Consider the following 12,876-nt stretch of genomic DNA (forward strand, 5'->3'; position numbering starts at 1 on the left):
TTTAATCCATTAAGTTCTACCAGGATCAGAACCACAAATTTAAAGCCAAAGTTAAGTTTGATGGTCGTAGACTGATAGAGTAAACAGTACTATTTATCCATTGTTCCTCTCTTGAATCATGATTTGTATTTTTCTTTCAATTTTCACAATACAGTCATGAAAAATATAATGTATAATTATATATGAAAGAAAACCCACTCAAACATGTACAAACTGACATACACATAACCAAAAATTACCACAGAGGAAAGTAAAACATTGGATTTTCTTTTATTTAAAGACATACTAACTCTATTTATATCAAAGCAATGAACATTCTCAATACTGAATAATCATTGCAATGATGAACTTGGTTTTCAGTATTAAAAAGATGCTATCTAATGTACATAATGAGATGCATTCCTACAAGTGAAACTTGCTGTTCATCTGATTTTCTGAAAGACAGACTTGACAAATGGTATCAAAGTTCTGAGCGACTGTAACCAAAACAAATGCATTTATAGGGGATAAGAAAGATACATACCAGCAGATTTGGGAACACTGTCCAACGATAATATACAATCAGGGACAGCCCCACCGTCCTGCTTTTTTAAACACACCCTCTCATACTGTTCTGTCAAGATCTCTGTGTGTGACTGAGGGATTCAATAATAATCTGTGCAAGCATATAAATTCATACAATAAAAAAAGAACAAAAAACATTGTGAGTGTATGCATGAGTGTAAAATACATGCATGAATAATGTACATGTGCGACCTAGCTATTTGACAAATCACTCAGCATGTGTGTGAGCAAGCCATGTTGTTTTTTTATGATGATTGCGCATATTGTAATATATCTGTATATGCCAGTGTTCATGTTCATTCAAATGCATGAATGTGTGTACATACTATATATGGTACACTGGCACATGCAGTGGAGACTATTCAGATGTGTACAGTGCAGGTTACATTAAATGGATCTTCGCCTCAAATCTCACAAACCAATTCTTCATGAAGCACTTCGTACTGCTTACATCAACCTTTCAAATCACACACACATACACACAAATGACAACTGCATGCGAACACACACACAAACACACACACAAGTAATATAGTACACATTCACAAGTTTACACACTTGCACAAGATGGATGGAGATATTCTATCACTATTACACAAGCATCAAAAAATATTTTCAAAATGATCCGTGGTTTTCATAAAGCCTTTCATGTCGGAACAACAGTTCTTGGCATTGTCACTAATTCCAGTCATTCCATCTCTACAGCATCTGACAGCATGCCTCCACAGCTCCATCCACACACCATCATGATCAGGTGTATTTATGGGCATTTCAGCTGAGCCATGATCCAAGGAACTGCAACAAAAACAGATGAGACAAAGGAGGAGTTTGTATTATACTCCATGTTTGGTGTTTACATATACTTACCATGTCAAACTGATGCAAACTAGGCCTATGGTTTGCTCTGTTTGGCCAAATTTCGCGCGGCTAACAGTGAAAAGACGCCCCTCTTAGTCTGGCCCGCTCTTAGCCAATCAAACGCCTCTAACAGCTATAAGCGCTGAATCATTCCGTGGCCATGAATGAAAATGCTCCATGAGAACCACGGCGGAGACGCGGGGACAGACGGGCGGGCATTCGAGTTTGACATGGTAAGTATATGTAAACACCAAACATGGAGTATAATACAAACTCCTCCTTTTGGTGTCATATACTGTACCATGTCAAACTGATGCAGAATTTAAAGCAAATGGAGGAGGGCAACGCCTACTGGTTCGTATGGGGAGCCCTTGAAACTGAGACGGCAGTGTTAGCCGCGACAAAGGAAATCCCCTTGGAACCGTCAGCCCTGGTCATACGGAAATCCCGGAGGTAGAAGTTGATGAAGGGATTCTCCGACCGCCAGAAGGCTGCCTCCAAGACATGCTGCAGTGGTACCGAGTGCTGGAAAGCAGCCGAAGTAGCTATGGCCCGCACTTCGTGTGTTCTGGGATTAAGACAACTGAGATCCTTGTGTGCATGAGAGTAGGCTCTACGAATGACTTGGGAAACCCAGCGGGAAATGGTGCCTGCAGCGATATCTTTCTTGTAATTCTCATTGAGGGAGATGAGAAGGCGCTTCTGAGAAGAACGCTTATGGCGAGACCTATTGCAATAGTATTTGAGGCACCGAACGGGGCAGAGATGCCTATCTTCATCATCTTGTGCCAGAATATCCGACAAAGGTCTGACCCTCAGAGAGGGGGAAGGGACCTCGGGGTCTTGGTTCTTAGCCAGAAACTCTGGAAGGAAACGAAGAGTGATGGAACCATCTCTGTGGAATGCTAGATCTTGTGACATACCACTAAGACCATGAATCTCACTTCTACGATGGCCCGTGGCCAGCAACAGAAGGAAAGTGGTCTTGAGAGTGAGCAGGTCAAAAGGAATAGTCCCCAATGGCTCAAAGGGCTGTTTTCGAATGAAATCCAGCACCAGGAACAAGTCCCAGAGGGGCACTCTTCTGGGATTCCTAGCTTCCTTCAGAGAGGCGCCCCTAGCCACTTCTCTGAGCAGGAAATCAGCTTCAAAAGCGGGACCACCTAGCTGTTTGATAGTGGTACAAATGGCAGACCTGTACCCTCTCACAGAACTAGCAGACAGGTTGAGAACCGAGGAGCAGTGAGCCAAAACGTTGGCCAGCTGCATGCTCGCAGGGTTAGTAGGGGGAATGTTCTGAGCTGTACACCAACTCAGCCATTTCTTCCATCGAAAGTCATACAAAGTCTCTGTTCCCTCCCTCCTGGCTTTGGAGACTATGGAGAGGAGGTCGGAGGAGGCACCCCCCTTGGTCAGCGCGGCGGACACAGAGGCTGACCGAGGGGTGGAAGACTTCAATGGTGATGCTGACAGATCCGCCCGCACAGCAGCCACGCGTGCAGGTGGAGCATCTGAGGATTGGAGTGAGGAATGCCCGAACGAGGCTGCCTCAGCAGATGAGGTTTGGTTTCCAGTTCCAGTGGTGGAACATGTGTCAGGGACTGAAGGACCGGAAACCAGGGCTGGGCTGGCCATTTCGGCGCAATGAGGATCATCTGCGGGCGTTCCAACCTGGCTTTCCGTATCACCTTGGACAGGATTGGAAAGGGAGGAAACGCGTAGGCAATCAGACTGCTCCAGTCTAGAGAGAGAGCGTCCACTGCCCATGCTTCTGGGTCGGCGACTGGAGAGACGTAAGTGGGAAGTCTCTTGCTGAACCTTGTCGCAAAGAGGTCCACCATCGGCCGGAACCACTGTTCCCACACTCCTTGCAGGGTGTCCTTGTCCAGGGTCCACTCTGTGTGTATGACACTCTTGGACCTGCTGAGAGCATCTGCCAAAATGTTGTCTTTCCCTGCTATGTGTCTCGCTGAAAGTGCAATGCCCCTGCTGTGGCACCAACGGAGGAGAGCCTCGGTCCGCAGAGAGAGGTCTGCCGAGTGCGCTCCGCCCCCTTTGTTCACGTAACAAGCGACTGTTGTATTGTCCGTGAACAAGCGAATGGTCTTGCCTTTGGCCTCCGCTATGAAGTGCTGGAGAGCCCTGCGAACTGCCTCCAGTTCCAGAACATTGATGTGGCATAGGCGCTCCTCCGGGGACCAAGTCCCTGCTGCATGGAGTGAGTCCATGTGGGCTCCCCAGCCCATGGAGGAGGCGTCTGTGAATAGTGCCACCTGAAGAGTAGGTGGGGCTATGGGCACCCCCTGTGTCAGAAGAGGGGTGGTTAACCACTCTGATGTCACCTCGAGGAACCACTCGCCCAGACATATCCGGGTATCCCATGGCTGAGTGCTCTGGGACCACCGTAGCCTGAGTGCCCTCTGAAGAGGGCGCTTGAGAACCCTGCCCAGAGGGATGAGAGGTGCCATGGACTCCATCATGCCCAGGAGGGAAGAAAGTGTCCGCGCCGTTGCTTGGGAGGAATGGCGCAAGTGGTTGAGGAGGCCTGCCAGACGGTCCCACCGATCTGGCGTCGGAGAGACTATCATGGACCGCGTGTCGAATCTCATCCCTAAGAAGTCGAAGGACTGGCTCAGGGACAGATCGCATTTCTCCTGGTTCGTGATGAAGCCCAGTTGGGAGCACAGGTCTAGAAGTCTGGCTGTATGACTCTGGCACAGAGCCTGTGACTGGGCCAGAATAAGCCAGTCGTCCAGGTACACACAGAGCCGAATGGACTCCGACCGGACGATTGACACCAATTCCCGCACCACCTTGGTAAACAGGAAAGGGGCAAGGGACAGACCAAATGGGAGGGCAGAGAACTGGAACACTCTGTCCCTCCACACGAACCTCTGGTACCGGCGGGATGCCGGGTGGATGAGGATATGGAAATAAGCATCTTTCAGATCGATGGACGTCGCCCAATCTCCCCGTTGCATGGTCTCCCGAATCTGTGCCTGTGTGTCCATCTTGAATTTCATCTTGGGGAGGAATCTGTTGAGGGGGGACAAGTCCAGGACTGGTCTCCACCCTCCGGAGACTTTTGGAATCATGAACAACCGGCCGTAAAAACCGGGGCCCGGGTCCGAGAGTTGAGATATCGCCCCTATGAGGAGTAGGTGCGATATCTCTTTCTCTAAGACGCTCTCCTGCTCCATCGAGCTGGGCACATAAGGAGGAGGAGTGGATCTTAGAGGGGGGCGGTCCCCCACCCAAGGGAGCATGTACCCCGACTCTAGCACCGACACAATCCAGTCGTTGAGTCCCAGAGCACGCCACTGATGCGCGTGCCGGGACAAGTTTCCTACTTGGAGGGGCTGAACGACTGGCGGTGCTGAATCGGGGCCCAGTCATTGGGGGTGCTGCCTTCTGGCCTTGGGCATGGCCGGACGGCTTGGACGGCCATGAGGTGGTTTGTTCCTCTGCCGCTGATTCTGAGCACGCCGCTTTGGCTTAGGAGGCGAGGTATATGGAGGAGCCCTGGTGGCGGGTCTCTTCAAAGGCATAGAACCCTGGCGCCCCTGGGAGGATTGGGCTAAATATGAGGCCACCTCCCGGTTTGTCTCTGCCCTGTGGCTGACAAAATGCGGCGCATACTGGCCGAAGAGGGAGTGCTGCTGTGCTGGGATGGACCGCAGAGCAGCCCTCTCCTCTACTGGAATGTTAGAGAGGCAGAGAACAGCATCCCGCCGCGCTAGCACCGTATTGAAGTGAAGGCTGGTAGCTGCGTCTGCAGCTGCCGTGAGACCAGACGCTACTCGATTGCCAAAAGTGTTTAACCTCGGGTCTGAGAAGAGGCCAGGCAGGCCAGAGGAAGGAGACTCTGTGTCCTGCTGAACTGGACGTCGTTCCCACAGCTCATTGGCTCTGTGGAGGAACGCGTCAAAGAAGGTATAAGCCGTGGACACCTCGAGGAGGCAGCGGCGGGCCAGTTTGTCCCACTCTGCAAATGTCTTAAAGGGAAGAGTAGCTGAGGTGGGGAAGGTGGTGCGCTGTGAGACCAACATCCTGTCCTGCGCGGAGGGCTCTGCTTCCCTGTAGGCAGGGTGGTCCTGTGTGTACCAGGACCACACTCCTCCCTTGGAGGGATCTTTAAGGAACTTGCCTGGGGCAAAAGCGCCCGGGGCAGAGAGTGACTCCCTGCCTGGAGGAGGGATGGAAGCAGCACCCCTGACGGTGCGGGCTGGCTTATTAAGCCACTCCTGAGCCATTTCTGGCACTCTGAGTCGCCTTGTGGTTCTGGAGTTAGAGTCACCTGACCGTAGGAGGGTTAAGGGTGACAAAGTTGCCTGAGGGACTGATTCAGCATGTGTGACCCTATTGGGGAGGGTCAGTTCGATCTTGGCAAAGTCCGACCAGCCGCCGTGGCGAAGTGGTTAGCGTCGCGGACTGACGGCTGGGAGGACGCCGGTTCGAATCCCAGCGGAGGTGGGTTTTTCGGCCCGTGGCCGGCTCCTACCCAGAGTTGAGTGTGCTGTGGGCTTAAATGGGGAGACTGGGACCACACAGTCGAGTGTCATCCACTTCAAGGATGCGTCTTTGGGTGTGTTGCTCTAATTATTTGACCAACACTGCAAGTGTCTGTATCTCTCGGGCCTGGTTAACGCCGGGATATCATTATGACAGGAAGCGTAGAGTACAGCCTTGTCACGCAGTCCCAAACCAAAATGGACCTCCATAGCAACATCGTCATCATCATCGTCATCCTCCTCCTCCTTCATCGTCATCAATATAAACAAAATAGTCTCAAAGTCTGTGGCCTTTCATGCCCTGCTCTCATGGTGACCTCAGTTTCGATACCCCTCCACTTCTGTGCTTGGGGTGAGTCCTGTCAATGTCGTCAGTATCGGCGGATTCGTCGGGGGCTGTTGTTTGAGGGACGTGGTGGCGGTCTCCACTCTGGGAGGGACGCTCACTCAGTCTGGCTCCGCGACTAAGCCATTATTGTCGTTAGTAGGGGGCTTAGTAGGTGGTGTCCTAAGTACGTAAAATCAGAACAGGCACCACTGAACACCACCGAAGTGACTCAGCAGCAGTGCAGGGTCTCCTCTGGTGTGTGGCCTTCTGGCGACCTAACATCGATGGTTCCCTGTGGACTGCCGACGCTGGAACTGCGACGGACGAACCCGGGTGTGGCCGTGTATGGGGGAATCTAAATGAGCGGCGTGGGAGTAATGCCACTGAAACGGTGCGGATGATGGGGCAGGAAAAAAAAAAAAAAAAAAAAAAAAAAAGTCTGAGTTTGGTTCAGGCTGGTCCCTAGGGAGGCGTGGGCTCCATCTGTCGCACTGGGATGGGGGCGAAGAGTGCTCATCTGCTTGTTCGTCCTCATCCGAAGACAGGGGCTGTCCTTCTTGTTCACAGTCCATCCCCTGCTGGGTGCCATCCCAAGTGGATGTACCCACGGGGGCGTCCTGTGGGATGTGGTCAGCCCAGCGGGATGAGCTGGGGCGATCCCGAGCAGGGACCCTGGTCTCCTCTGTTATGTCCTTGACACCTGAAGAGGGTGGGGAGTGTGTGGACCGTAGGTCCAACCATGCTTGGGATGGTGGGTGCCACACCTTCTCAGAGAGAGCGTCCCTGGACGCCAGAGGGACCCACGAGTGCTGTGAGGGGACGAACACCCACTCATCTCCTTTTAGGACCGAGGGCTGGGTAGGTGGGACCAGCAGGCTCCCACGGGCTGAGCGGGGTCCCTCAGCTGCCATCGGTCCTGAAAAGGAAGCCGTAGTGACCGTGGCGGTCACCTGCGTGCTGACAGAGGACCGATTCGAGGCTGTTGTGTTAACACTGGTCGAGGAGCTCGACCTGCCCAACGAAGAGTCAATCCCTCTTGTCGGGGCTGTGTGTGTCACTCTGTGGTCTGTGCTGGGTTGGGTCCGGTGGGGAGCGGACCAGGGGTTAGTCCCTGGTCCTCCCGGGAACCCAGCATGCACCATAGGTGCACCCCAGTACGGGTAGAATGGGGGATACCACCCGTGGGCACCAGCCATCCCGTGACCCCAGCCCCAGTCACTGGTGCCTTGACCTCGTTGAAGGGAAAAACCTGGCCAAGTCGGAGGGAGGTCAGGTCCGACTTGGGTGTCAGACAGGCCGAAAGGCCGGCGGTCTGACTGCCCGGAACCGCCTGACACGCGCGGGACTCCCCCAGCAGGGGAGACCGGCCGGATAGCGGGGAGACCTGCAGAGCAGGTTGCCACACGCCCAGAATCCCCTCCCGTGGGGAGACTGGGGTGGCTTGGCCCGGGGTGGACTAAGTGGAGGTCCCCCCCCGGAACCAACTGTTTTTCTCCCCCAGGAGGAGGTGGGGGAGGGGGGTCGACCGAGAAGGGAGGAGGGGAAACAGCACTGGGGCCCCTGAGGGCCGTCTCCGTGTGGGGACCCGGGTAACGGCGGGGGGCGGCCTCCCCTTGGGAGTCCGCACCCAGCCGCGAGTTCCCACCACCAAGAGAGGACGTGCTACTCCCCCTTCCACCCGCCTTGCGCTGGGACACTTCGGGAGGTGATGCTCGAATCCCTTTCCCCCCGGTCCCCTTCATGACCGTTTTATCGGGACGAGCGTCCCCTCCGCGATCAGCGTCTGCAGACGCATCGCCGCAGTCCCTATCGGGAGAAATCATGAGCTCCGGGCCTGGGAGAGTCTCTTGGCGAGTATCTCTGCCAGCATCATGATCCCTGCCTTCGTAGGATGGCAAACGAGGCATGGTACCGCGCGTAAGCACCCAGCGAACAATACGATCCCCAACAGAGAAAGGAAAGACAGGATCGACTCAGAGGTAGAAAAATACGAAGAAATCGAGGGGGCCGAGTCGAAACGAGTACACAGAATGTAAGCACAATACACATGCAAGCCGCATACAACAAAATAAGGCCAAATGAAAACGCTTAATAGCCAAAAAAAGCGTTAGACGAGACAGAGCGAAAACCTGACAAGATGGCGTGGAGAGCCTTGGCCAAAGGAATGATTCAGCGCTTATAGCTGTTAGAGGCGTTTGATTGGCTAAGAGCGGGCCAGACTAAGAGGGGCGTCTTTTCACTGTTAGCCGCGCGAAATTTGGCCAAACAGAGCAAACCATAGGCCTAGTTGGCATCAGTTTGACATGGTACAGTATATGACACCAAAATTAGTGTTATCAGTTATACAAAAAGTGAACAAGAGGCAAAGCCTTCAAGACTCACTTGTGCTTCATGCTTTATCCTGTAAAGGAATCATTAGGAGGAAAAAAAAAAGAGATTTTAAAAATGGTTGAAAAGTGCTCTGTATTAAATATGATGGATAAGCTTGGGAGAAGAAAAAAGAAAAGAAAATGTAATGTTTAAGATGAGAAAGATCAGTTTAAAGCAAAAGGCCAGTATGAACATCTCAGGTAGCGAGCAGCATGTTATTGCTGATGCCAGGAAACCTGTGAGTGCCAAAAAAGAGATTTTTTGGTGTGCATTTTTGACTCACTTGTGTAAACAAAGTGAGTCTATGTTTTAACCCGATGTTCGGCTGTGTGTGTGTGTGTGTGTCCGTGGTAAACTTTAACATTGACATTTTCTCTGGAAATACTTTGTCAGTTGACACCAAATTAGGCATAAAACTAGGAAAAACTCAGTTCTTTCCAGTCATCTTGTTTAAAACAATATTGCACCTCTGGGATGGGCACAAAAAGATAAAAAATGAAGCCTAATTGTATGCAAACTGCATTTACTGTTATATTTATATTTTTTGTATCCTCTAAACTTGGCACTTTGATCTGATATTCTGACACAACAACAAGAGCAGTCATTATTATCATTTTTTGTTCAAACAGGAACTTCTTTTGCTAAGCATGGAAGTTTTATTTATTTTGCAAACGTTTTGGGGCATATAGTAAAATAGGGAAATTACTCTGTAATTAATGCTAGGGGACTTAATTTGCTTTAAACTGATCTTTCTCATCTTAAACATTACATTTTGAAATCATACTCAATAAATAAAAAGTTTGTGTGTTTTACTCTCTGTGTACAGGGCTTTCACTGTATTGATTCGCCCAAGTGGTCTTTTTCGGAAAATACTAAAATCAATACGACGAGTGGACTTTACAGATCTGTTGGCTGAGCCCTGAAGGTCATGGGCAAAAATCAATTGCGTACACATATTTATACACATTCAAAGCGCGTGCTCATATTCTTCGCGAACGCGAATGCGAACGATGCCATTTTGTTTCAAGTTGTTGACCTGCCCGTTCAATCCTATATTCAATGGACAATACATGGTAACATGTGATGGAAAGTTGGAGAAGGAGACCGTTAAATATTTATTCAGAGAAAGATTTGTGAACGCCTCATCACTTACTGGATTATGCCCCAAACTGCCATAAAAATATCCACAGAATCAGTCGGAATTCACAGTTAAAAATTGTAAACCATGCGAGTTAATACCCTTGAACTGATCAAGATGAAACGAAAAAATTTCCAGTCTTGACTTTTCTCAAAATGAAGTCCTTTTCACTTCTTACGACGTTTAGAAGTACTTGTACTTGGCTCTACATGTTATTAGTTTAACAAAATACTAAATTTTCATATCAACTTTAAAACTATAAAACTAGAATGAACATAAAAGACAAATTGAATCGACCGTGTCGTACTACATTCCCGGCAGGTGTAACTAAACTTGTACATCTATCTAGATCTAGTGAAAATGGCTAAATGTTGCAGTGTGATTGCGGCGATAGCTATTAAAAAGAATTTTTTATTGCCCTTAAAGATTTTTTGAATGCCCAAGATACACCAGAATAATATGATTTAAACAGCGTTCTCACTGCGAATACCGCAATTGATTTATCGCCCTTTAAAAAATTATGTTCAAATATTAAATTTTAGAACGTCAGTTAAGGAGCCACGATAGTGTAATGGATAAGGCAGTTTCTTCTCACCCGAACACGCGGGGTTCAAATCTGGTTAGGACTTCTTTTTTTTTTTTTTTTTTTTTTAAACGTGAAGCTTTATAATAACAAATACAGAACACATTTTAACGATTAGATTGATTTTTTTTTTTTAAAGTGTATCACAAGTGAGTCTTGAAGGCCTTGCCTCTCTTCTGAATGCCATTTTGTGAAGAAATAAAGATGCATCATCCACCTTTTATTTCTTATTTATTGTGGTTCTTCTATAATGAAATGCATGACTGAGTTCATGGATGGAAGAAAAAGCTAGAGAGCTGAAAGAAAATAGATTCATATATCTGTCATTTTTGCTAGCAACTTAAGTAATATTTGCTCCCTCCTGGGAACCTTTGTCGTGGAATGCCCCATCAACCTACCCATTCTGTATAATGCTCTCAAGTTGCATTTGTTTAAAATTTTGCAGTAATTTTGCAGAAGCTGATCAGCCAAGACCACTGGCAACTTATTGTGGCTGTAACTTCAATATTTTTTCAAAAACAAAAATTTTGAATAAGTCTCATCCACAATGTGCACCTTTTTTTTTATGAGAAAATCAGGTATTCCTTTTCTGCCAACTTTAGAGTGAAGTTTTAAGGTTGGTTTTAATTTATTTTGAAAGCTGACATTGAACTTAACACACAAACAAAATTTGCTGGTTCTACTTGTGATAGTTACTGAAATATTCATCTTTGCAGCATGCTACCCCAATAAACAGTCTTTTATCCGCTGGTCAAATTGAAGATTTTTCAAAGTTGAGACTCTGATACTTATAATTCAGTTAATTATCTTGCCTGAAAAAAAATTCAGTGCACTTTTTGTGATGTATTCTGCAAGATATTTTATTATGAAATGCAACTGTCTATTCTTTTCAGTGCTGTAGAACTTCAAAGTTGCTATTCTGTGCAGATTGACATGTCTTGATTTTCTATTTCCCCTTACTTTGACAGGCATATTTTCCAATTTCTTTGCTGCTGGACTGTAATTGTTTTCTTGTGCAATATGCCATTATCATAAGGTTTTTAGAAGTATATGAGTTTTTATTACACATTTACAGTACCCTCATGGACAGTACAGTATGACTGAAATTGTGAAAATATTAAGTACTAACAGCATGTACGCATCTCATATCTTTAAAATGGAATATCATCAGAACCTATCAAGATATTCACTTACTCTTTTTGTTTTGTTTTGTTTTTCTTATATTGTCATGTTGTTTGCCAAAAATCACATTTCAGTCACTGTAATGAATATTTAAATTTTCACTGCCACCACCTGGTACTTTGCTTATTGAATATATATTCGGAAAAGGCCAACGTAAATCCCTGTGCAACAACAAGTAGGCTAGTTAAACAAGTACTTCACACAGTGCCAGTGAGTCGAGCGACAAACATACACGTTAAGCCTACCTGCACGAATAATCCCGACAGTGATGGAAAAGAGAACAACGTTCTGGGCGGTCAACAGGAAAGCCTGTTGTTTTTCCGATTCAATACGCCTTCTCTCCGTTTCTGGGTCACCGCCTCCGCCAGATCCACGAGATGCTGACAAACGGATCATTTTCCCGTCAGTTCGTCAACTGGATATTTTTACTGATCGGCAAAATTCAATGCTCGCTGGAACTGAAAATCTGAAGGTCAGTCACTGCAAAGCACGTTGAGAACCTCAGCGGAAGTGCAATCTGGGGCTCCACCACAGAAAATATCAAAGTAGTAAATGTTTAACGACCGTGAAAGTCGCCTGATCGTCTTGTGCCTGACAAAATACCGCCTCCCTCTCTCGACCACTATTACTTCGTATCGCGTTTTCTATTCAGATACACCTATTGTTGTTTACATGATTGTTCTTCATCAGTATGACCCTCACGCCCACGCTCTCGCCCAAGCCCCCACACACCCCAGGGCTGGCCCAAACGTTTCATCCCTCCCTCCAATGGTTTGATTTCATTTTGTGTGACGATACAAAGATCTATGAGGAAGTAGATTCTGATGTCGGTAGATTGAAATTACAAGTTAGTATTGATAATTTAGTACACTGGACTGATAGATGGCAAATTAAATTTAATAACAATAAATGTAAAGTTTTACACGTAGGCAGAAATAATCCACATTATAAGTATTATATGAATGGTACGGACTTGCAGGAGACTTCATCGGAGAGAGATCTTGGAGTCATTGTTGACTCTGGTCTCTCTTTTGATGTTCATATTAATGAAACCATTAAAAAAGCCAATAGATTGACCGGAATGCTAGTTGGAAACATACAGTGTAAAAGTAAAGACATAATGGTGCCATTATTTAAGTCATTAGTCAGGCCAGTCTTAGAATATGGGAATGTTGTTTGGAATACGGGTTTAGTGAAACATACAGACAGTATTGAAAATGTTCAACGAAGATTCACTAAAAGAATCATTGGCTTTGCTGATATGGACTATGAAAGTAGGTTGCAAGCACTTAAGTTACCTAGTTTAGAATATAGAAGACTGCGTGGTGATTTAATAGAGATG

General features: G+C 47.4%; 1 long non-coding RNA gene across 1 annotated transcript; it reads right to left on the minus strand.

Annotated features, from left to right (window-relative positions):
* Positions 1-253: 253 nt before the first annotated feature.
* LOC143283836 (uncharacterized) lies at positions 254-12,081 on the minus strand. Its single transcript, XR_013055456.1, has 2 exons — positions 11,780-12,081; positions 254-1,359 (listed from the first exon to the last, which is right to left on the minus strand). It is a non-coding gene; the product is annotated as an uncharacterized LOC143283836 (long non-coding RNA).
* Between the last annotated feature and the right edge of the window lie 795 nt (positions 12,082-12,876).

The sequence above is a fragment of the Babylonia areolata genome, chromosome 7 (assembly GCF_041734735.1).
Source record: "Babylonia areolata isolate BAREFJ2019XMU chromosome 7, ASM4173473v1, whole genome shotgun sequence".
NCBI lineage: Eukaryota > Metazoa > Mollusca > Gastropoda > Neogastropoda > Buccinidae > Babylonia > Babylonia areolata.